Below are 12,207 nucleotides of genomic sequence, written 5' to 3'. Positions count from 1 at the left end.
GCCATTAATAGGTTATGCTATCACAAAAGAAAACGTAAAACATGATAGGCATTATTCATTTAAAGGGACAATTAAACACTGCTTTGCAAAAGATCTGTTAACAAAAGTCAAAATGAAATGTTCATGATTCAGAAAGAGCGTGAAATTTTAAACAACTTTCCCAATTTACTTATATCATCAAATTTGTTTTGTTTTTTGGTATCCTTTGCTGAAGGAGTAGCAATTACCGATTGGGAGCTAGCTGAGCCAATAATAAAAAAAAAGCATATGTGTGTAGACCATACAGCAGCTAGCACTTAAAATTGACTTGTTAGCTCATTTTGTGTTTTGCAAACCAAGAACAGGCCTTTTGAAAAGAGTTCCTTTGCTGTGGTAATTACATACAGATACAAATTAGCTCCTGCACATATCAGGCTATCTCTGTGCAATATGCAGTACATAATGCACTACAGCCTCTCTGGGGAAGAGGAAAAACTACAATTTAAAAAAACACAAAACCCCAAAATTTTCTTTTGTGATTCAGATAGAACATACAATTTTAAACAACTTTCCAATTTACTTCTATTATCTAATTTGCTTCATTATCTTGGTTTCCTTTGCTGAAGGAGCAGCTATGCACTACTGGGAGCCAATAACATGAGGCATATATGTGCAGCCACCAATCAACAGCTCACGAGCCTACCTGGACATCATTTTCAACAAAGGATACCAAGAGAACAAAACAAATTAGTTAATGAAGTAAATTGGAAAGATGTTTAAAATCACATGTTCTAACTGAATCTTGAAATAATTAATTTGGGTTTCATGTCCCTTTAAAGTGATGGTAAATATCAACCTCAATCTAACAATAGTAGAGACCTACGACAGTATCTCCACACGGCTAAAATATTAGCATGTATTCTGTTTGAATGCCAAATATTTTCAATGTAATGAGAATGTAATTGTTGCGGTATTATATTATGTGACTAAACTTTCAATAAAAATGATTTCAATCTAAAGTGATGGTAAACTCTCCCCAATCTAAAATCAGATCCGGAATGTTAGTGATATTTTAGATAGAGTTTCATTCATCAACTGTAATTAAGTTGGGCTATAATTTACTTTAAGTTTAATAATGATGGTGCAATGCAAAGCTGTGTCACTGTGCAAGATTAAGCATTTCATGCAGAATTAAATGTCATCTACGTAAAAACTGTCATTTTATAACATATTGTATTGTTCTGCACTCTAGGAACAAACCTCTTGAAAAACCTATTGACTTTTTTCTTTGCAATATTAACCATTTTATGGGAATTCCATTTTGAGTTTATTGCTCTTTTAACCAAATTGGTGTTGTAACCGTTTGACAGACATAATTGCTCCTAGGATTGCAGACAATTTTTTCTTTTTTTAAATAAATTCTCCTGTGACGTTAGCAATGTGAGCAGGAGAGTCATGTAGAAATTATATTTGACTAACTGTAACTTGGGGCAGGCTTGTAACTTTTTCCACCCTGATTAATAACATTATTAACCTTACTGGTGACCATGAATAATATTATTTTCTTTTTTTAACCCTTTGCATTGTTCTTTTTTTAAACAGAAAGCTCACAAATGAAACGTACATGGGTGCATTTCAGTTTTAATTAGAATAATGTTTGTAATATTCTTCCATTAGCTAAAATGCTTCTAGTAAGAGTTATTACGTTTTTTCAGCAAAATACACACCTATGCCGTGAGGGCTGAACTCAAACAACACACCTTCGCAGAGTCAGCGGAGCATTGTATGACACACAGATACAATTCCACCATCAGCTCTCGAGGGTTCATGAGAATTGAATACTGCCCTCACAGGATATGTGCATATGCCACTGAAAACAGTAATCATTTTTACTACAATCATTTTGCTTATAGAAGTGCTTATAGATATGCTTCTATTTAAACTCTCTATCACTTCAGTAGAGCCACTGCACGGATCAAATAATTATACCAAAGCATTAAGATTTTTGTTTCATTACAATTATGAAAGTTCATCATTTCTAAATTTGTAGAGCAACAACAAATTCTCTATAAAGATTATAACCAAGTTTTTTTGGTTTTGTTTAAAAAAATAAAAGCACAACAGCTAAAATATACTGACAATTAAAGAGTGAATGAATTTATGAAAATATATCAATGAATTAGCAATGATTAATAAATACATTAAGTAGCATTTGAAAGTAAAAAAATAATGCTCTTAACTTTACTCAAGGACTAGTGAACTAAAAGTCACAATCATTGTCTTATCTAGGAATAATTGTTCAAACTTGGGTGCTATATCAGCATTTTCAAATCATTTAACCAGCAAAGTGCATCAGTATATGTATTCTAATCACATACAATAGGCAGCTCTGCTAGAGTCACCAGACTTTCTGGTAATACAGATATAATTAAATTGTATTCATTCAATAGGTGCTACACTTTTAAATAAATAAAAAAAAAATTGTACATTTAAGGAGGGTGCACTAGAAATGGATGAGGCAGTTATTGTTGCATAAGAACCAATCAGCAAGTTATTCAATTTAATAAAATCTGCCTGTAGGGCTCACTGCAAGTGTTACATAAAATGTAGGCACAACCAGCTTTTTTAACCTCTTGGATACCAATATGAAGCAACGCTGACAGTTAAGAGGATACCAGTTATTCTATACATCAATGAGTCATCAGATGCCTTTTGACCTCATTGTCCTATGTCTCTTCAGATAAAAAAAAATGCATCAAACACAATCACTGCACAAACAGGGCCACTTCTGCTTTGTATTAACTTCCTCATTCAAACCCAGATCAGAGAATTGAAAAAGAATCAGGACCACTTTATAAAGGGTTGTTAGGACCTGTGCAGTTTTTTTTTTTTTTTTTTTAAATCTAACACATCAGATAAATAAAATGATACATCTGTTAACCGATTAACCCCTTCAGTGCTTGTAACGTGTTGCTCAAGCCTTGGATGCTAAAGTGGGTCCTTTCTGGCATTTAAGAGGTTACGGTAAAGTATACAGATACTAATATAGATATAAATATTTGACTTTAATTGGCAAACACACAGCAGAGCCCATCATTGCAGAGCTCTGCTGATTATAATGAAATAACTCTGCAGACAACTATACACACACATATACACATACATATACACACACATTATATACACACACACACATTATATACACATTATATACACACATTATATATACACACACATTATATACACATTATATACACACATTATATACACACACACACACATTATATATACATTATATACACACACACATTATATACACATTATATACACACATTATATATACACACACACATTATATACACACACATTATATACACATTATATACACACATTATATACACACACACATTATATATACATTATATACACACACACATTATATACACATTATATACACATTATATACACACACACATTATATACACATTATATACACATTATATACACACACACATTATATACACATTATATACACACACATATATATATATACACACACATATATATACACACACATATATATATACACACATACATATACACACACATATATATATACACACATACACACACATATATATACACATATATATATACACACACATATATATACACACACATTATATACACACACACACATTATATACACACATATATATACACACACACATTATATACACACACACATTATATACACACACACATTATATACACACACACATTATATACACACACATTATATACACACACATATATACACACACACATTATATACACACACATATATATACACACACACATACACACACACACATTATATACACACACATATATACACACACACACACATATCAGTACACAGGTTACTATTTACCCCTAGGTACTTGCATGCATCATTGTACTCGGCTTAATCTAGCTGTATGTTTCCGCTAGTGCACACACATATATACATATATAGGGATACCAATGGCTATAATAAGCAATAGATCAGCAGAGCACTGGGGCTCACGGTTCCTCTCCCCATTAGACGTAATTAGGTTTTGTTCTATGGCAGGTCTCATTGCCCTCTCCTGTCACTTCCCCCAGTCATTCATCCATTAGGTACAACCCACTAGCAGGGACATGCATACGGCTAGAGCCTTACAAACAGCCCTAGGCCGCAGGGATCCCCTACCTACCGGAGGGTGCCCCTATACACGGAGATGCGCCGGTCCCGTCTGACAGATCCGGCCCGAAAAATGCTTCTCCTCCTACTGCAGATTACCGTCACCCATCAGCTGACTCTAGCCCCGCAGCACAGCAAGGCATGCTGGGATTAGCTGTCTGAGGCTGGCGCCGCCATTTTTGATAAGGTCAATTGCCCTATGGCTCTAATGCGACTAACAACAGTATAGCTGGTGCTTTTACATTTTATAGAATGCGCATTATTACTATGTATCGTCACGTTGTATTATTTCCTCTACCCATATTTATAGATTACACAGACTACCTATGCCCAGAGCTATAAAGTCACTGTATGAGCTCATATAACACTATCTGGGTATCTCCTCCACATACCCCTAACCTGGTCCCTAATGACAGTCTGTCATATTTTTACACCACTGTTAAAGGGACAGTACACATCGTGAGATTTTAATATAATAGGTTTAGTTACGTAAAGCAAAAACCGACTATGCAATATACTTTTATTTATTTTGCTCCCTTTTCATGTAATTTAGCTCTGAATTTATATTTTTTTCATTCTCAGAACTAAAAGGAAACCCTGCCAAATTATCAAGACTAACCCTGCTATATATCTGTCCTTAATTGGCTTTATCAAATAAGAATGGCAAAACAATGCATTTTATACTAGCATAACGACCATGGCTAGTCTTGTTGTCTGCAGACTTTAGCTTAGATTGTCTCTTCCAAATAAGGCAAGCAGGGGTGATTGGGGTTTGGCTAATGAAAAACAATTGCAGCAAACAAGATGTTAATATGTTTTAAAATTGTTTAGACTTGGCATATATGTTCTTCTATATCAACTCAACAGAAAAATCTTGAAAATTACAAGGTGCTTACTGTCCTTTTAGTATCTCCAATTCCGATGTTATTTCACTTCTTGCAATATAATTAATTATGCTTATTAGCATGTCCAGTGCATTTTGTAACCAAGCTGATAACACTAACAGTGATTTGCCAGACTTAAAGGGACAGTAAACTTAAAAAATAATGGTACAAGGTGGCCCTCGTTTTACAACGGTTCAATTTACAACGTTTCAGAATAACAACCTTTTTTTCCAGTCATGTGACTGCTATTGAAAAGCATTGAGAAGCAGTGCATTTATTAAAATAGCCAGTAGGTGGAGCTGTCCGCTTGTGTTGAAGCAAAGCCAAGCAAGCTGAAATTAATCAGATTAACCAGACCTGAGCTATCAAGCAGATTTCAAAGGAACAAGATCTTCCTGTCTATAAATCAGTCCAGATTGGAATGCATAGAAATAACTGTTTGCAGAAAAATGCAAGTTAAGTCTGTGTTGTTTGATTATTTTATTAGGTTTATAATGCTGTTTAGCAAATGTTTTTGTTCATTTAACTTAGTATAATTATATATTCTGTGTTGTGTGATTACTTTATTAGGTTTATAATGCTGTTTAGCATTTAAAGTCTTCATTTCAAAGCTTTAAAAATAAATGTATAAGGTGTTACTTATGACAATTTTGAGAGGGCCTGGAACCTATCTCTCTCACTTCCCATTGACTTACATTATAAACTGGGTTTCAATTTACAACGGTTTCAATTTACAACCATTCCTTCTGGAACCTAACCCCGGCGTAAACTGAGGGCTACCTGTATATGATTCTGCACATAGTGCAGAATTATGTAACATTATCTTAGCTATTGAACTAAATGTAGCTTCCTTCCGCTCTGATCTGGTAGCGGGAGCGAGCTACATTTAGTTTAATAGCGTGATCAGGCATGCTGTGATTAGACAGTGCGCCGCAAACCGCTTTTAAAAAAGAAGACCTGATCAGAAGAGCCTGGAGAGGAGACCAGTCCAGGTAAGTGCAACTTTGAAAGCTAAAATCTATCAATTTTTTTTATTTTTAAAGCTGTCGCTAAGATATTGTTACATAACTCTGCACTATGTGCAGAATTACATACCATTATTTTTAAGTTTACTGTCCCTTTAAGAGACAACCCACATACGCACATTTTATCAATCTTTTCCTTAGCCCAAGTTCATGCAGAATGGGGCCTCCTCCTTTGTCACTACAGGCAGTAAAATACTTTAGTGCAGGGGTCGGCAACCCGCAGCTCCGGAGCTGCATGTGGCTCTTTTACACCTTTGCCGCGGCTCCGGGGCGGATACTAGCGAGGGGAGGAGGCGCATTGTGCGCCCCGACACTCCCCACTGTGGCGGGCGCTGTACTGGCTGTGACGTCGCATGGGGGCGGTGCGTGGTCACCTTCCCGCCCGCTGTCAGAGGGCAGCGGCGCGCATGCAGGTCTACGACTGCGAGGAGGAAGATGACGTCCGTCCAGACTCCCGTCAGCAGCAGCGTGCCAGGCACCAGTGTGAGGTAAGTGAAGTGATGCCTGGGGGGGGGGGGGAGCCCGGCCCACACACTGCATTGAAGGGGGCATGTATGGTGGTCTGTATGGTGGTCTCTGCATATTCAGGGGGCATGGAAGTGAAGTGATGCCTCGGGGGGAGCCCGGCCCACACACTGCATGTATGGTGGTCACTACATTGAAAGGGGGCATGTATGGTGGTCACTACATTGAAAGGGGGCATGTATGGTGGTCACTACATTGAAAGGGGGCATGTATGGTGGTCACTACATTGTAAGGGCATGTATCGTGGTCACTACTACATTGTAAGGGGCATGTATGGTGGTCACTACTACATTGTAAGGGGCATGTATGGTGGTCACTACTACATTGTAAGGGGCATGTATGCTGGTCACTATATTGTAAGGGGCATGTACGCTGGTCACTGCATTGAAAGGGGGCATGTACGCTGGTCACTGTTTTGAAGGGGAGTGAAGAACACACACACAAAAAAGGTAACTTGTTAATTTAACGTTTATTTCTATGAGGAGGAGTAATTCTGAGGGGTCAAACAAAGAAATAATAAAAAAAAGTGACAAAAAAGTTATTTTTATAATGACGAGGATGACATTGGGCCCTCATTATTAATTATTATTTACATCAGGCACTGATTATGATTTATGGTACACTGGGGCCCTGATTAATTTTCTATGGCATTTTGGGGCATTGATTTCTAATTACGTCCCTGTTTTGGACCCCCGGTAGGCCAGCCATGGATAAAGGCAAGAAAAGAAAAATTTCTGAAGAAAGCAGAATGTTTAATGATACATGGACAGAATCATTTGCATTCTCTACTGACAAGACTGGTTTACCAGTATGCTTAATATGTGGTGAGAAATTTGCAAACAACAAAAAGTCGAATATTGCTATTGCTATTGTTAATAAGATAATGGCAAAGGGTTTAAACCACCGCCAGTTTCGTTTGCTATTGGATGAGGTGGAAAGCACATATTCTGACCTCCTGCTCCACAACAAGGTCCGGTGGCTGTCCAGAGGCGAGGTGCTAAAACGCTTTGTCACATGTTTGGAAGAAGTAAAAACCTTCCTGGCCAGCAAAGAGCTCACCTTTGCTGAGCTGGAACAGCCAGAGTGGCTGGAAAAATTACATTTTATGGTAGACATGACAGCCCTTCTAAACACGCTAAATACAACCCTTAAGGGGAAAGGAGGCACAGCCCTGCACATGCTGGAGGAGGTTTTGGCATTCGAGCGCAAGTTGACAGTGTTTGTCAAAGATTTCTAGAGAGGTACACTGTCTCACTTTCCCTCTTTGAGAGAGTTCAAACAAAGTCATGATACGATAAATTTGGAATATTTCAAGTCTGCAATCACCGCAATGCAAAGCTCGTTTGGGAAACGATTCTGTGAGTTCAGAGAGGAAAAAACCCACATTATCCTTCCCTGTCACTCCCCTGGCGATCGATCCATCCCTATTGAATATGACTGCATTTGCAGGTGTAAGTCAACCTGATCTTGAGATGGAACTGGCCGATATAGCCGACAAAGATATATGGGTGTCCAAGTTCAAATGCTTGACCGCTACTCTTGAGGATGTTGCCTGTCAGAAGGCCATTCTGGCTCAGAATCATAAATGGAGTGATATTGAAAACCTTCCCAAACAGGACAAACTTGTATTCGAAACATGGAATGCCATCCCCAACACTTATATAAACATGAAAAAGTATGCATTTGGAGTCCTGTCGATCTTCGGTTCCACATATGTATGTGAGCAGGTCTTCTCCAACATGAACTATATTAAAAACAAACATCGATCACGCCTCACAGATGACAGCTTGCAAGCCTGTGTGAAAATGAAGGTGACGTCTTACAGCCCTGATGTGCAGACACTGAGCATTGAGGTTCAGGAGCAAAAGTCCCATTAACCAGGTAAATTAAATATTTTAATTAGCTATTAATTTGCAAAAATATATTTTACATTGTTAAGTGAAAGTCCTTTTTTTTCTTCAGATTGACAGCTGACTGCACGATCCTGTATATATAGCATTAAGGTAAGAAACAATATATGCAGTGTTATATTTGTTTTAAATGTCGCAATGGTTTTGCGGCTCCCAGGTTTTTTTTTTCTTCGGAAACGGGTCCAAGTGGCTCTTTTTGTCTTAAAGGTTGCAGACCCCTGCTTTAGTGTATAATATAAAGACAATGTAATAACACTTACTCTGAATTTCAAATAAGCAGATTTTTTTTTCTGACAAATGTATGTTTTTCCCATTTGTCGGCCCCCTGTATCATGTGACTACCATCAGCCAATCACAGACTAGTATACGTATACCCTATGAACTCTTGCACATACTTAGTAGGAGCTGGTGCCTTAAAAGTGTGTATATAAAAAGAATGTGCAAAATTTGATAATAAAAGTAAATTGGAAAACCTCTTAAAACTGCTGTTCTATCTGAATCATAAAAGATTAATTTTGACTTTAGTGTCCCTTTAAAATGAATGTGATTCAAGTCAAGTGTACTTTTAACACAAAAAAATACATTTTGGACATAACAACATATTAAAAACACTTTATTAAAATATCTTTATCTGTACGACGCTGGTCGTTATGCCCTTAAGGACCAGTGACGTACCCGGTACGTCGCTGCAGTCCTGGGCTTCTCTCTGCCGCGATCACGCTCAAAATTGCGAGATTGCGCTATTTCTGCATGCCCCACGAGTGGGGCACTGCAGAAATAGATTTGCAGAGTTACCGAAGCATCGGACAGCGGTGGGACCGATCGTTGGTGGGTGAGAGCGTAAAGAGGGACGCAGGTGGGCGGCCCATCGCTGGAGGAGGTGGGAGGAGGGCAGGAGTGGGCGGGACCGTTCGGCCACGCTACAGGGGAAAAAAAACAAACCTCCATCTGCATGATTGAGGGGGAAGGAGAGGCAATGAGGGCGATCATATGTGGCATAATTTGAGGAAAAGGGATCTGGGAAGGGGAGGGGGTTTGGGTAATGAGGGGGCAGCTACACTACAGAAAAATTAGTATTATATATTTATTTATTTTTTTAAATTGCCTATTTTGCAGCAAACTGGGTACTGGCATACAGCTGCCAGTACCTAAGATGGCCGCAAATTTGGTATATTTCATGCCACCCTTTCACCGCCAAAAGCGATCAAATAAAAAAAATCGTTAACTTTTTCACAAACTTTAGGTTTCTCACTGAAATAATTTACAAACAGCTTGTGCAATTATGGCACAAATGGTTGTAAATGTTCTCTGGGATCCCCTTTGTTCAGAAATAGCAGACATACAGTATATGGCTTTGGCGTTGCTTTTTGGTAATTAGAAGGCCGCTAAATGTTGCTGCGCACCACACTTGTATTATGACCAGCAGTGAAGGGGTTAATTAGTTAGCTTGTCGGGAGCTTTTAGAGTTAATTTTAGATTTAGTGTAGAGATCAGCCTCCCACCTGACACATCCCACCCCTGATCCCTCTCAAACAGCTCCCTTCCCTCCCCCACCTCACAATTGTCACCGCCATCTTAAGTACTGGCAGAAAGTCTGCCAATACTAAAATAAAAGGCATTTTGTAATTTATTTTTTTACATTTATTCTGCAATGTTGGATCCCCCCTTAGCCCCTAACTTCCCTGACCCCCCAAAACAGCTCTCTAACCCTCCCCCCTCTATATATATATGTCACCATCTTGGGTACTGGCAGCTGTCTGCTAGTAGTTACTTTCCAAAAGAATTTCCAGCCTCCAAATGAAGTAAAAAACTTTTATTCACACAGGGTCCATAATACAAACAACGTTTCAAACCAGCAATTGGTTCTTAGTCATGTCAATGAATAGTTGCACAGGTGTGCCTTTTATACCTATCAGGCAGTTGTCAAATTAGACAACACTGCCATCTTGTGGATATGTTTCAGTATACATGTGAATAAATATATCATTAAATGTTAAAATGGCATACAAAGACTAGCAATAGTCCACGGGTATAAGGATAAGTACCATATACCTATTTACACAAGATTTTGAGGCCTTGGTTAAAGAGATCTACTGATACATTGTGAAGAACTGTATTATGTTCAGCAATAAGTCAATCAGTCGTAGTCTTTATTTAATACATGTTGACAATAAGTATAGGGATCATTTCTAACATAGTTATGACCATTTCAATTGTAAACATTCCCTTATTGTGTGACATTGAACATATTGTAACCTGTATTGTTTGTTTGTTTACTTCTGTACTATTTTTTTTCAAATAAAGAAAAACTTTGAAAAAAAAAAGACTAGCATTGCAAATATTTATGAAAATTCCTCCATGTATACTATAACATATATTCATAATAAAACCATTATTAAAATGTAAAGTTTTAAGCAAACCTATACAAACAAGAAAAATTCACAATCATGCACCAAACGATTTTAGGTATATTTAAAAGAACAGAGACCAGTCAAAATCCTTATTAAGCCCTTTTGGTTGTAAGGAGTCCAATTTTCTAATCCAAAACATTTCCCTTTTCTTTAGTATAAGTTCCCTGTCACCTCCTCTCCTGGGTTTAGCCACATGATCTATTATTTGAAAGCGTAACTGGCTAATATTATGACCCATGGAGAGGAAGTGACAGGAAAGGGGAGCATCTTTTTTATTATTAGTCCTAATATTAGACTTATGTTCCGTCAATCTTTCTCTTACCTCCCTACTTGTTTCACCCACATAGATTCTGACACACAGACATTTAATAATATAAATTACATATGTACTTCTACATGTCAGAAAATCCTTTATTTTATATTTTGTTCCATTATGGGATGAAAGAAGTTTTCCCCTTTTATAATTGAACTACAGTGGCTGCAGTGTAAACAGGGATAACACCCTGTTTTTTTAGATCCTATATATGATAGAACATTAGACTCTTTACTACCTATACCAGCATGTACCAAAAGATCTTTCAAACTCATTCATAGGAAACTCTCAATCTTGGAAACTCTCAATTTGAGGATTGCAATCCTTCAAAATGTACCAATATTTATTAAGGATATGGGTAATTTTTTATCCCAACTGGTTATATCGGGTGACAAATATCATTCTTTCACCTTTCCTGCCTTCATTCTTTTTAATTTGTTTCTCTCCTATTTTATTAATAGATTCCAGTTGGTCATTGATCAATTGCTCAGGGTATCCTCTTGCCCTAAATCTATTAGCCATTTCCCCCAGCCTTAAATTACACTCTACTTCATCAGTCACAATTCTTTTGACCCGTATGAACTGTCTTTTTGGTATAGCTTTTACTGTATTGAACGGGTGAAAACTGTTATATTCAAGTACCTTATTTTTATCTGTTGGTTTAGTATATAAATCAGTTTTTGCAAACCCTCCATCAATATATACAAAGGTGTCCAAAAATTGGACCCCTATTTCACTCATATTTAATCTGAATTTAAGCCCAGATACTGCTAGATTAAGGTCATTAACAAATTCCAATAGGCTACCAACGTCGCCCAACCATATGCCAAAGATATCATAGATGAATCTCCACCAAGCGGCACCATACCGCAAAAATGATTGATATGGATATACAAATTTTTCTTAAAATTGCGACATATAAATATTGGCATAGG

General features: G+C 37.4%; 1 protein-coding gene across 2 annotated transcripts in view; it reads right to left on the bottom strand.

Annotated features, from left to right (window-relative positions):
- Positions 1–12,207, bottom strand: part of ATP6V1A (ATPase H+ transporting V1 subunit A) — a 230,848-nt gene that overhangs the window by 143,338 nt on the left and 75,303 nt on the right. Inside the window, exon 1 of one of the 2 annotated variants that reach the window (XM_053705826.1) lies at positions 4,218–4,338. The exons of the other annotated variant lie outside the window; for it this stretch is intronic. The gene's annotated coding sequence lies outside the window, so the exon portion shown is untranslated. Of the gene's footprint in view, positions 1–4,217; positions 4,339–12,207 lie in introns of those variants that run through there. 2 annotated transcript variants of the gene reach the window in all.

The sequence above is a fragment of the Bombina bombina genome, chromosome 3 (assembly GCF_027579735.1).
Source record: "Bombina bombina isolate aBomBom1 chromosome 3, aBomBom1.pri, whole genome shotgun sequence".
Classification (NCBI taxonomy): Eukaryota; Metazoa; Chordata; class Amphibia; order Anura; family Bombinatoridae; genus Bombina; species Bombina bombina.
The sequence above is the reverse complement of the archived record's forward strand: the minus strand, read 5'-3'. Positions and strand labels throughout refer to the sequence as shown.